The 12,888-nt window shown below is 38.4% G+C and overlaps 1 protein-coding gene across 2 annotated transcripts in view; it reads right to left on the bottom strand.

The window, feature by feature from the left end:
- Window positions 1-4,837: 4,837 nt before the first annotated feature.
- Window positions 4,838-12,888, bottom strand: part of LOC137250742 (uncharacterized) — a 239,011-nt gene continuing 230,960 nt past the window's right edge. For both annotated transcript variants that reach the window (XM_067784085.1, XM_067784086.1), the window contains 2 exons: window positions 5,482-5,564; window positions 4,838-5,407 (listed from right to left, as the gene is read on the bottom strand). The gene's annotated coding sequence lies outside the window, so the exon portion shown is untranslated. The remainder of the gene's footprint in view (window positions 5,408-5,481; window positions 5,565-12,888) is intronic.

Here is a 12,888-nt window from a genome sequence, read left to right as displayed (position 1 = left end):
GCAAGTGAAATTATTTTTCCCACTGGTTGGTAAATTTTCTAACATTTTTCGCAATTAAAAACTGCAATATAACAATCGAATACGACACAAAATATGTTAGCAAGTATTTTTGTTGTATAGGGAGAATGTTTATAGCAGTGCTTTGCGAAATTTTGTATGTGAATGGGCAAAGCGTAATAGACATCAATTGCCAAGTCTGAAGTTCCTTCATATTTACGAACGCAACATCTTGGTTGATTGTGGCGATGTTATTGGAATGCATAAGCTTGTGTTAAACGCATCTATATGAAAAATGTCATTCTGCCGCGGCCTTAAGTGATGCTTCTTGACTTATGAGCAGCATTGATTTTTTCATTATCACAAAAAAATACTATATTTATGCTTTTCTGAAATTTTAAGTAACGTATTTCCTTTTATGGGAGGATTTATATTTCAACGCAACTGAATAGCTGAATCTTCAGAGTATCCCATTATCCATAACAAAGGAATGTGGAAACAGACTTCTGACGTCAATGAGATGATTGACGACCTGGAACAATGTCATGAAATCGCGAAAGAGTATCTGGGAGGTTTGTAATACGAAATCTAGAGATCGGCGGTACACGTTTCCGAGACCCAACATTTATCTATCTAAGCGATGCATTAGTAGGTAAGTTCATTGAACAGAAAATGGCGGCTGGCATAAACATACAAAGCGGCAGAGGTTTTCCAGCAATGATGCTTCAAAAAATCAAACCTTATACAAATTTATTGATGGCAAAAAAGAAATGTGGCCTATCAAAACTTTATTTTAAACTGCTCTGGCTGACCCTGGAAACGTTTAGACAAACATGAAATAGATGTATGATCAAACCCGACAGACATGGTTCCGACTTTCGCTGTGTATCCACCTGCCTCTCCTTTGGCTAACCCTTTTCATCCCCTCCCACTCTGCATTTTCTAGTTTACTTTAATCGGTACATACAACTTCCCTATTCCTTTCTTCCTTACGTGAATCTTCCCGTTTTTCCTCTTACTCTTCCTGATCTTGCTCTTATCCAAGTCTAGCTATCATCATTACTCTTAATCTTATCCTTATGTTATTCTTACTTTTCCAGTAAACCCATTTTTACTAATTTCTCTCAAACCATTACCCTTATTCTTATTTTTACTCTCCCTCTTCCTCTCTTTACTTTAACCATTTCCCTCCAACTTCCTATACTTTTTTTCCTATTGACCCTGTTTTCTCATCACATTTTGTCATGTTCCCATTTCCAATGTATGATTCATATCGATTTTGACTCATTTCCGCACACTACGTCGTTAAGTATTAAAAAAGTAGCAAAATAGGGCCAAAAATTTGCTTTTCCTACTACTTTTAAATTCATGACCGGATTATGAAGGCCGTCAAATTTTTGCTGTTGTACTACTAAGATCACCTGCCTGGTTTTATTGCGTCATGGCACACAACAAAAATTAATAACTATATTCTATTAAATGACTTTATGGAGAGCCCTTATCATGTGCTTCTGGTACATAATTCTTTATCGGAGCCCGAAATTAGACGCAAACTGCCTTCATGTCTTGTAAATTTTAAAGCTGTAAAATGAAATTAGGGTGTTCTCTTCCAATAAGGGGTTTGGAAAAACCGCAAAACTGGAAGGACCATTACATATTTGATGGTCTCACAGTAGGAAGAGCATTTTTCCAAATTCGATATTTAAATCGGAAGGACTGTGTACAAAAATTAAAAAATTGGTTGTGTAACATCTTATTTAAGATTTTATTTATATATGAGGAAATTTGTATCGAATAGAGAACATAAAAACCGCTATATTTTGTTTCATTTAAATATTTGCTTATTACATATTTTATAGGTAAATATCGACTTCCGACAAGAACTGCCACGGCATGTAGATCAACGAATTTGATGCTGGTCCGATCTCTTATCACGTTTTTTTGCCAGGATTGGTCAAAGATCTAGTCTATATTAGACATATGAAGTATGAAAACACACTGATCAGGCCCACAATCGGATATTAAGAATACTGGTGCCGCGATATTTGGTGCGTTTCTACGGGTCGCCATTACTGCTATTAAAGAAATTTGCTCATCATGCGATAGATTTTCTGGTAGAAATTTTGAGTTGTCATCAATCAGCACGTCGAACTTCATACATTCACGCGTTTCAGTTTTCCTTTTATTATATATTTCCAGTAGTTATCCTCTTCGAGCCACGATACCACTTACTATCAACACGCACTGCACTTAAGTCTTTTCGTCCTGTCTTAGAGCCGTTTTCACCATTTACGCTTGACGCTGACACGTTATTTGACAGAAATCGTTTGGTGATTTGTCAAATAAAGCGCATGTTAACGTTTACCGGGGATGGTGTAAACGACCTTTAATGATGGAACCTATGGAACCTAATACAGATAAACAAATTTTGATCCGCATATCTTGTATTTTACTTTCACTTTAGATATTTTATAAGCAGCGGGTCGCAAACACAAAGCAAAAAATAGGTTTCGGAGTCGGTGAATGCAATTTTCACATTTACTTAACGAAATGATTGGCTTTTTCTCCAAAATATAGCGTGATACTTGTAAATTTTGCCTCTAAATTATGGCATATTTTGGAGATTTTCATGGCCGGAATATAGTCCAAATGTTTGCATAGGGGATCTTTCAAGCCCTTTACTTAGTCATCAATAACGTCCTGAAGGGATCAGCAGCTTCTCTACGGATATGACGACTGCTAATACCCCTTCCACCTTTTATCTTATGAATTTCCTTCACGAAAGTTATAGAAAAGGTTGTTGAAGGTAAGACGATTCCAAAAACCTTTTTATTAAGATCGTTTACTTGAAAGCCTAACAAAGACAACTGCTGACACCACGCTCTTAGCTGATGAAGTTGGATATGACGAGGTAGATTTATGCGAAATTATATGCAACGTCTGCAAGAGGAGAAACAATGGATGGATCATCTACATATATCGTAAGAATTATTTAAAGAAACCCGAGAATCTTGGATGCTTCCGTAATTTATTTTTTGATTATTTTTTTTTTCACATCTACAACGATCACCATGATCAGCCACATTCCCGCAAAACTATACAAGTGGATACTTGTCACTCATGCGTGTGCGTTTGTTTGTGTTTGTAAAGCTGAGCTGCTTCCTCTAACTCATTAAACGCGCGTTGCATACTTACAGGCTGCGGATATTAACTTGATCAGCCTAGATGTATGCACTTCCGTTTAACAAACAGGAAGCAAGAAATTTTTACAGCCGCTCACACACACACGTACGAAAAGCATCCGCCTCTATAGTTCTGCGCGCCTAGTGAATTTGAAGAAATCGTAAATTTCTTAGTGAAAATTTCCAATTCGGATTATAAAGATCGGAAAAGAAAACAAGACTGTGTACAAAAATAAAGAAATGGGAAAATAGATCTTATTTTAGAACTTAAGAAAGTTGTACTTAATAAAGAACATAAAAACCACTATATTTTGTTTCATTTAAATACTTTCGGGATATATTTATAGGTAGGAATGTCGTCTTTCGAATCATTAATTTCTTCTAGAATTGGTTGTGTCGTGAGGATCTATTCGACATTAAACATATGATGTATGAAGACATGCTGACAAGGCGCTCAATCCGATATTAAGGATACTGATGTCGCGATATTTGGTTCTGTATGCGGGGTCACATTTAACCAGGACCTGAGATTATACATTCAAGTGTTCCCGTTTCCATTTTATTATAACTTTCTAGAAGTCTCAGTTCTCTCTTCGAGTCACGATACCCCTGTCTATCATACTGCACTTAAGTTTTTTCCTCCAGTACTCACGTTTGTTTTGTTCTTAAGAGCCGTTCTCACCATAACCTTTTAACGCTCTTTGAAATGATTGCAGAGGGGATTTTTCAACCCTCCACGTAGTCATCAATAAGGTCCTAGTCTAGGGATCAGCAGCGCTGTGTTCGATCTGCCGATATGACTACTTTTAACACCCCTTACGGTTTTCATCTACTGATTTCCTTCACGATAGGTGGCAATATTTAGTCTAGAAATTTTTTAAGGGTAAGACGATTTCAATAATCAGTTCGTCAATAATCGTTCAATAATCAGATCGTCTGCATGATAGTGAGCAAGCAAAACAACTGCTGACACCACGCTCGTAGCTGATTAAGTTGGATTTGAAGAAGCAGAATTATGTACAATTCTTTGCATCTTCTGCCAGGGAACAAAAAAAAAAAGGACAAGCTCAGCTATATCGTAAATCTTTTTCAAATTTTCTATAGAAAGAGACCCACCCAACTGATCTACTAAGGGCGTCGTGAGAAATTTTTTTTTCTCCATTCGCTTTTTTCGCATCTGCAACGATGATCGTGATCAGACACCAGGCTCGCAGAACTACAGAAGCAGATACTTTACACACGTGCGTGCGCGCGTGTATGTGTAAAAATGATTTGCTTCCTCTAAACGAGCGTTGCATACTTTTAGGCTGCCGATATAAACTTGACCAGCTTTTTTGTATGCACTTCCGTTCAAAAAGGTAAGCTGCAGTGCATAAAAGTATGCAAATTTTATTTGGGTGGGAACACATTTTCACAAATACACATACTGGCACACGCATGGCGGCAAATACCTCTTCTATAGTTCTGCGAGCCTGGTGACTGGCCGTTGTGATAAAAAAAGGCGAAATAGGAAAAAATCGTGATGCGTCGTCACGCTATTGCGGTGGTGTTATAAATCTGTAGATCAAAAGCGTATCAGCAAATGATACAATTAAAACAACAATTTGAAATAAAAAACCGAAACATACAAAAATAGATAACTAAATGTTTATTTGTGCTTTTTAGTTATTATAAATAAGTATAGCTTAGGTAAAAAAGAATCGAATTGTTAGGTTTCCAATGGCTAGAAGAGGTCCGTTCCAATCCTTACAGAGCTGATGGTGTTTCTGAACGTCATTTGGCAGGTCCTTATTAGCTTTGCGGGAAAATTAAATTCCGACATATCAGCACACAATCATCTTATTTTCGCGCTGTCAAAGGTTGCTTTGAAGTCGACGCCGCACCGAGAAGTTTTAATCAGCTCGTTGTGTTCCCGCCTTTCGCACAGTTCGCCAGAAAGAACCTTATAAGCTATATTAAGCCATGATAGTTAGCGCGGTTTGTGTAATCGCCTTTCTTGTGCATTTTAGTCTTATAAATACTTTTGCTGAGAATTTCGATATTACTCTTCGTGCGATTAAGATAAGTACAAGCTGGCGCTCGATGAAGTGTTCGATTGTGGTATAGGTTCATATCCATTCACATGCAGGGATGTACTGTCGTCTTGTCTTAATTTATCGTATTCTTACGCCCGAGAGGAACCTTCAATATGTTTGGTATTTATGGAGGCTGGAGCGATGGCGTGTAACCTGGCGGGTAAGAACAAATGAGTGAAATGAGTAATATTGAAATGATTTTTGGGGAAGCCTTTGTTAGTACCTACCTGAATATGCTGCGCCAATGTGTGTGATGATCTGAATGTAGCTTGAAACGTGCACCTTTGAAATATGTCAGCATTGATCGAACCTGGAACAAAAATTGGAGATGTTGAGCAAGACTGTACCAATTCACAATCAAGAAATAAGTTGAAACTACGCATTACAAACAATAAATGAAAACTTAATATTCATTTAAAGAAGACACCTAATGGTTACGCACAGAAAAACGTATGAGCATAGTTCCCTGGGATTAAAGGGTTGTGTAACGCAAACCATTCAAAATGTTTCTCCAATCCAAATGTCAACCTCACTCGTGGCGAATCCTATTTATTTAGCAAGCGATGCTCTGGCGACCCCAAGTTTCCCGAGGAAGGTTCACTGTAGTCATAATAAGTCGTTTCCCAGTTCATCGGGTTAGTAACCTACATGTGCTATTTCGCGGAACGTTCCGAATAAATATCCGGCAAAGGCACATCAAAATCGATAAAACTACCCAAGACCTTCGGACAGTCTTTTTGTCGCTAGAAGAAGAAGACCAAAGGTCTTAATACAAGGAGCTACGGCTTGAAGTTTTAAGGGTACGCGGACAGATAGGGAGATTTCAATGATCAGGAAAAATATAACTTGCAGGTTAACCAGACAGATCATATCCAGAGAATTGTTATGTTCATCATTAACTCAGCTTGGATTTTTCACAAAGCTACAGGAATTAGGAACAAACGGAATGTGTCGATTTGACTAGAATCTGCCCTAGTAATTTTTGGATAAGTGTGTATCGGAGACATATTACGTATTGCTAAACAAATACCGAGGCTTAGATCGAGCTCGAATTTGATGTATTGGGTCTCTGTTGTGATGAAAAAAGCATTCACAATATGATAAACCTTACAGTCAAAGGAAACTAGTAGTCTCAACAGATTTGGGTCGTAGGGATGTTGCCGTTAGAAGAATTGGTTACGTGAGGACTATGTCTCGGGTTCCGTATATGTATGCGTAGGAAAAATTGCTGACTACATCTGGTGGGGAAGAGAGGTGCGATGTGTAGAAATTAAGCATAAGGTGGATCGGATTCCAAAGCATTTCCAATTTAACTTGACTGGCATGGATGCTTTGTTCCTTCATGTACTATCCCGAATAGACGAACATGCTCCCGCCAAGAAAGTTATTTAATCGACACTTCAGCAGAGGAAAGGGGAGACCTGCATTGAATTGGAAGAGGCAGGTGGAGGACGACTGTACTTTTCTTGGTGCTCCCAAATGGCGTCAGTTACAGCTTGCGTGACTTGCTACGAAACGGTCAAAACTGTTTCGGCGGTTAAAATATAAAAATAAATGTAAGGCGCGATACCCTCCGAAGAAATTTTAGGCCGAGCTTCTCTTCCAAAAAATAAACAATGACGTATGTTGGTGGTATGCCAACTCCACAGCAACCGTTATACGGAACCAAAAGGCACCATAAAGATACTAAACCCTTCTGTAATTTTAAACGCTTCCCAATATAGCCGGTTCTATGTACTAGAGCGACTCCGGATTTTTCCCGACCAAGGACTGTGACTGGCGACCGCCATGGTGTGTAGTAGCGTGCTCTACCTACCACATCGAAGATCCTGGGTTCATACCCCGGGAAAAGCAACATATAAACTAGAGCAACGAGTTTTTTTCAACCAGAAGCAAGTTTTTCTAAGCGGGGTCGCCCCTCGACTGTGATTTGGCAAGCACTCCGAGTGTATTTCTGCCACTCAGTGAAAACTTATCTGCCTTGCAGATGTCGTTCGCAGTCGTCATAGAAGATGTAGGTCCCGTCCCAAAAATTTGTAGGAAAAATTTAAAGGGTCACGTCGCAAATTGGAAGAGAAGGTAGACCTAAAACCTCTTCAGAGGTTGTCGCGCCTTACATTTATTTATTTATTATTAAGGACTGTCATTTCACTGTAACCCCATTTAATTTGTTGCGTCCCTCCCACAAATTTTCATCCCCCCAGCAGATCCTAGAGCAGACATAGCCAAGAAGAATTAAACAAGATGTACCAAAGAGTGGTGTCCTATCCCCGCTTTTGTTTAACTCCTACATATCGAAGCTACCAGAAGGAGTCACCATTGTATCTTACGTCGATGACTGCACTACACATCGCTTAAACTTTGTAATAAAATAAGCAGCTATCTCCCTGACCTCTTCAGTTTTTCGCCTCACAAAACTTGTTGTCATCGAACAAATCCTCCCGAACTTATTTACAACATGGAAACAGCAACTGTCGACCATATTGGACATTCACGTCGATGGCATTACGCTACCGAATGTCTTACATCACAAAATTTTGCGTTTCATCAGGATCTACATTTTGGAGAGCTTGCAAACACAATTGTACCTAAAATCCAGAACCGTAGTAAAGTCCTCAAATCTCTTACCAGCAGCACTTAGGGTAAAGTCAAAGAAACGCTCATTATCACTTACAAAGCGATTCGCCGGTCGCTTGCATGCTACGCGTCCCTGATATGGTCGCCAAGGCTAAAGGTTACGCACTGGAGGAAAATACAGGCCTGCCAAAACACCGCTCTTAGAACCGCTACGGGCTGTAATCTTATGTCCCAAGAAAACCAGCTACACAATGAGGTGGGAGTACTCCCCATAGGGGAGAGAAATGAGATGCTGAACAAACAGTTTCTATCGAATACGCAGAAACTTGGGCATCCCAACAGACATCTGATTGATACACCTCCTAGGGTCTTAAAAAGTAATCTCCGCACGCATTATGACGAAATACGGTACCTGAGAATACAGCCGAATGTAGAAGAAAAACACAAATAGGTACTTATTGATATCCTCAAATGGAGTCGAAATAGTATGCCAGAATTACCCCACATGACACTGCCCATCTTTTTGATTGCAATCTGGAGGCTACGCCTATTACACCCCTCTGACTCTGGTGCACCCGTGTTGAAACTGCAAGTTTCCTTGGACTCCTTCTAGAGGATGTTGATGAAAATTTGTAAGTGGTTGCACCTATTGGATGGGAATAAGCACTGCTATAACAACAGCAACAACACTTAGGACCAACGAACTAACTTTTCCTGTGCTCTACACAATCAATACGTTTTTTAGATGGTTTTCGCAAAAATATCATTTTCGGATGTTTATTTGTGAAGTATATGGCAGCATCATTTAAAAACAGAATGTTAATAAAAAGAAGATACAAAATTTGTAAGTACTTCCTTTATATAAATTGAACAGAGGAAACGAAAAATGCCTTTTTGCACAAAACATAAGCAAACAAACAAAAAACATAATCTTGTTGAACTTTGATATTAAAATTTTAGCATAACCATGTACAAAAATTTTATGACGAACAAAAATATAAAGGCGGGCTGCAATAAATAGATAGAATTTTAGTGGAATCGCCAAGTGAAGTAAATAGAAAAAGGCAGAATATTGTAACGAATTCTGGGGATTTCTGATTATTATGCAACTTTCTGCTAACGTTCGAATCGCTAAACTGTTGAGTAAATCACACCTATGTTTAGTATTGCAAACTGGTCTGTATTTATATAAGTTTGGGAGTAGTACTTCACAAGTTACTCAGCTTGCGCTGCTTTTATACTCTCGGTTTCGTCGTTCACCAATTTCTCCCAAGGTCTAGTAATTTCGCGATCAGTTGTAGCTCATGCTTGGTTAGTTACCAGCTATATACACGTATATCTGTAGTCCACGCCTCTCACATAGCCATATGCGTGTGTATGTGTGAGTAACTACTTCGGTTGATGACTACTTATTTGTGCGTGTGAGATATATCTTCGTCGCCTTCTACATAAGAGTTGCTGCTTTATTGTTGTTGTGCATTTGTTTAGTAGCAGCTTAGTGATGCTAGTATTCATCACAATATGTACGATATCTGAAATTGTACGGGTGTATTTTCGCCGGTTAGAAGGGGGTAAAAATTTTCCCCGATTTCAAAAAAATTAAGTAGGAAAATAAATAGCTGTCTACTAAATAACTGACTATTTTTTCAGCATAACAGTTCTACTTTACGCCAAAGCAGAAGGGAATGCTAAGGGCCAGTGCGAGTTTACATTACTGTAAGCAATGACAAAAATTAAAAGAATATTGACCACTTAAACTGTGATGAGCAGTAAAACGGACCTCAACCACAACTGCAGCTAAAACTTTCACTGCAAAACCGGACAAAATAGGAAGAGGTGTTATCCATATATAGTATATCACAAATGTACGTCAAAAGGTGTTTTCACTCGTAAAACACCGCACACAGTTCCAGATGCTTTGTTAATTTGTCGTTGGAAGTCGGAAGTAAAACATATGTACTTCTAACATGTATTTCTATATGTTGTCAAGAGCTAAATGTAAGCCGCAAGTTTAAGTTGGCTGATCACTGCAGTATATTCCAATCGGAAGTTGCTGCGATTAAGGATGCGGTGGATGAAGTGCTATCCAGTGCTACTACGGTTAGGGAATTTAACATCTACTCTGATAGCCAAGCGGTTATTAAGGCCTTGAGTTCAACTACAGTGCGATCGAGGGTAGTCTGGGAGTGTCTGACCTCGCTTGCGATTGCATAGAACTATTTTATAATTAAGATTATCTGGGGCCCGGGCCATAGTGATATCCCGGGTAACTGTCAAGCGGATCTCTTAGTCCGCAGCGGTACAACTAAACGGGTTGAAGATGGATGTAGGGATATCGGGATTCCGCTGCCCACCTGTGGTTTGCTCCTCCATAGCTGGGACTTGAATCAGCTCAGCAAACGTTGGGCGGATACCACCTCTTGCAGGGTAGCAACATCTTTCTGGGCGAAAGTGGATGGCAGGAATAACTGAGTTCACTAAGGCTCACCTATCAATGGTCATTGGGGTTTTGACAGGGCACTGGCCCATGGGTATCCATGCGGTACGTCTCAATATACTGGAAACTCCATCCTGCTGTAGCTGTATGGAGGATGATGAGGTGGAATCACCAAATCACTTTATGCTTGATTTCCAAGCTTTTGCCAGAACTAGGCGAAAGTACTTCGGTCGCGACTCACTTGGATCTCCCGAGGATTTCTCCAAGGTTGAGATCGCTATAATTCGGAACTTTATCGTTGCTACCCAACGATTCAGATTTACGTCACCGTTATTTTAGTTGTATGTGGTATCACAACGGACCTTCGTGTTGTCCAAGTGAGCTTTCCTTATCAGGGCAGCTACCACCTAACCTATGTTCGGTGATAGACGGACCCTGTCGACCTAGTACCAGAAGATGCTGATCCGAAGCGAGCCGGATTCAAAAATTGCAAATGGCAATCCATAACTGTAACATTCCTCTTTTCAGGGCAAAGCAGCTACTGTGCGTTATAATTTTTTGTATATTTATAATACCATTGTTTAAGCGAAGTTTTTTTCATAAATAAGGTAAAATACTACAATTTAGGTAATTTAAACGTAATAGTTTGGCAAGGCCTTACTTATGGAAACCAACACCAAATCATGAATCACTGCATTAAATCCAGTAAGAATCCATCGCAGAAGCGACTGGCGCGCCTTGTTGGACGGCCATAACCGTTTAAGCAGTTAAGTGCCAATTAAGTAAGTAAGTTAGTAAGAATCCATCGATATTCAGTTTATAGTTTGTGTGAAAAAGAGTACTAAAAGCAGCATATTTCACTTCTGAAAAACGAAAAAAATGAACACTTTTTCGGAGACAACATTGGTGAAACATTTTCAGATAGCCGAATAATAGAGCAAAGAAGAATTTAGATCAAGACAATTGATAGCTTACTTCACCTGGTTATTCCACCATGATATTTACCGAAGTCCGGAAATGTGCGATCCACCTTTATATTAGATTATGTCTTTGTTTAAAGAGACATTTTCCATTTCTTCTGATGCATTTGTTTAAAGGAAGTAATTAAAAATTGTTGATCTATTTTTTTCTCCTTCAGTTGCATGGTCTCTAAATATATCGATCCCAGTCCCATCTAGAAAACATTTTTATCCTAAATATTACTACTCAAAAGTACCTAAAGTTTCAGTCAAAGTTTCAGGTCTTTGAAGTGTGTTCTTAGTTTCAAGAATGTAACTCTGCGGGTTACTTAAAAATTAACCGTGTTGTGAATGGACTTTCTAAATACCTTGATCCGTGTCTCAGCTATACAATTCTTTTGTCCTAAATATAACAGCTTAATAGAGTCCACAATTTCAGGTCTCAGGGTTATCGGGAAGCTCCTGAAAATTCGAAAGAAAAATTGTCTAAGTTTGGACGATTTTTTGAATTTTCACGATCCCTGGACCACGTAGCGAAAATTTGTTTCTGTGTTTAATTATCGAGGAATGCTCAAATTGCTTTATACATTTGTTTTGTAATCAATATTAGAGATAAATTGCAAAGTTTACAAAGGACGATGGTTACTGGGACATGTTTTTGAATTTAACTGCTTCATCAGCTAGCTTCTCGAGAGCTGAGTATTGAACTCGAAAGCTCCAACATTCGTACTTTATACTAGTGTAAAGGCAGATGCCTTTATCCACTCAGCCATATGAACAGTGTTGCCTGAACTTTTCCAGAAAAAAGGCTAGGTCGACAAAAATAAAAAGCTAAAAAAGGCTAAATAAAAATTTTTAAGGCTAAGAAAAAAAGCTAAAAGTTTAAGGCAAATTTCTATGCGTTTTATTAATTTTTTCATAAAAGACATAACAGAATAAAACATTTAAATTACTTTTACTCCAATTTCATAAAAAATAATAAATACAGTTTAAAGATGCTATCTATGTTTTAACTTAAAAGGGACACGTGATAAATAAAAATCGCACTATAGTCTATAAGTTTTCGTAATATGTGTAGAGGCCGATAAAACTATTTTTAATAAGGAAATCTACTTTTTGTGCTTTCAAAGAATCCATGAAAGATATATATTCTACATTCAACACTGTCTGAGAACCTCTTTTTCAAGTTTTTGGTACCTATGTATGTGTTTTACACCGACTCCAAAAGATATCTGGGAAAGGCATTTTTGGAAGGAATATTTTCGTAACACTTTCTTGGCTACCCGAACCACTGCCGATGGTAGACCCTCCCCTGGTTAAATATAGTTTTGAAATAGTTTATTAAAAATATGAATGAAGGAAGGAGATGATGTCTTATTATAAGTCCAAGACTTTTAATATGTGCAATAAAACTTATAATAAGGCAATACTATGGTGTACTAATCCTTATTCAACCTCGTTATTATAACAGCTTATATAAGCCTGATTTTGGGTGGGCTATAAATAATCGTGCCAATAAATGCTACTTTGGACTAGGTAGGCAATTGAAAAGTAAAGTCCTCTCTCGGCGAATGAAAATCATACTCTACAAGTCACTTATCGTACCCGTCCTGCTATATGGGGCAGAAGCATGGACCATGACAACAGCAGATGAAGGGGCT

The sequence above is a fragment of the Eurosta solidaginis genome, chromosome 4 (assembly GCF_040869045.1).
Source record: "Eurosta solidaginis isolate ZX-2024a chromosome 4, ASM4086904v1, whole genome shotgun sequence".
Taxonomy (NCBI): Eukaryota; Metazoa; Arthropoda; class Insecta; order Diptera; family Tephritidae; genus Eurosta; species Eurosta solidaginis.
This window is presented reverse-complemented; position numbering and strand designations above follow the sequence as displayed.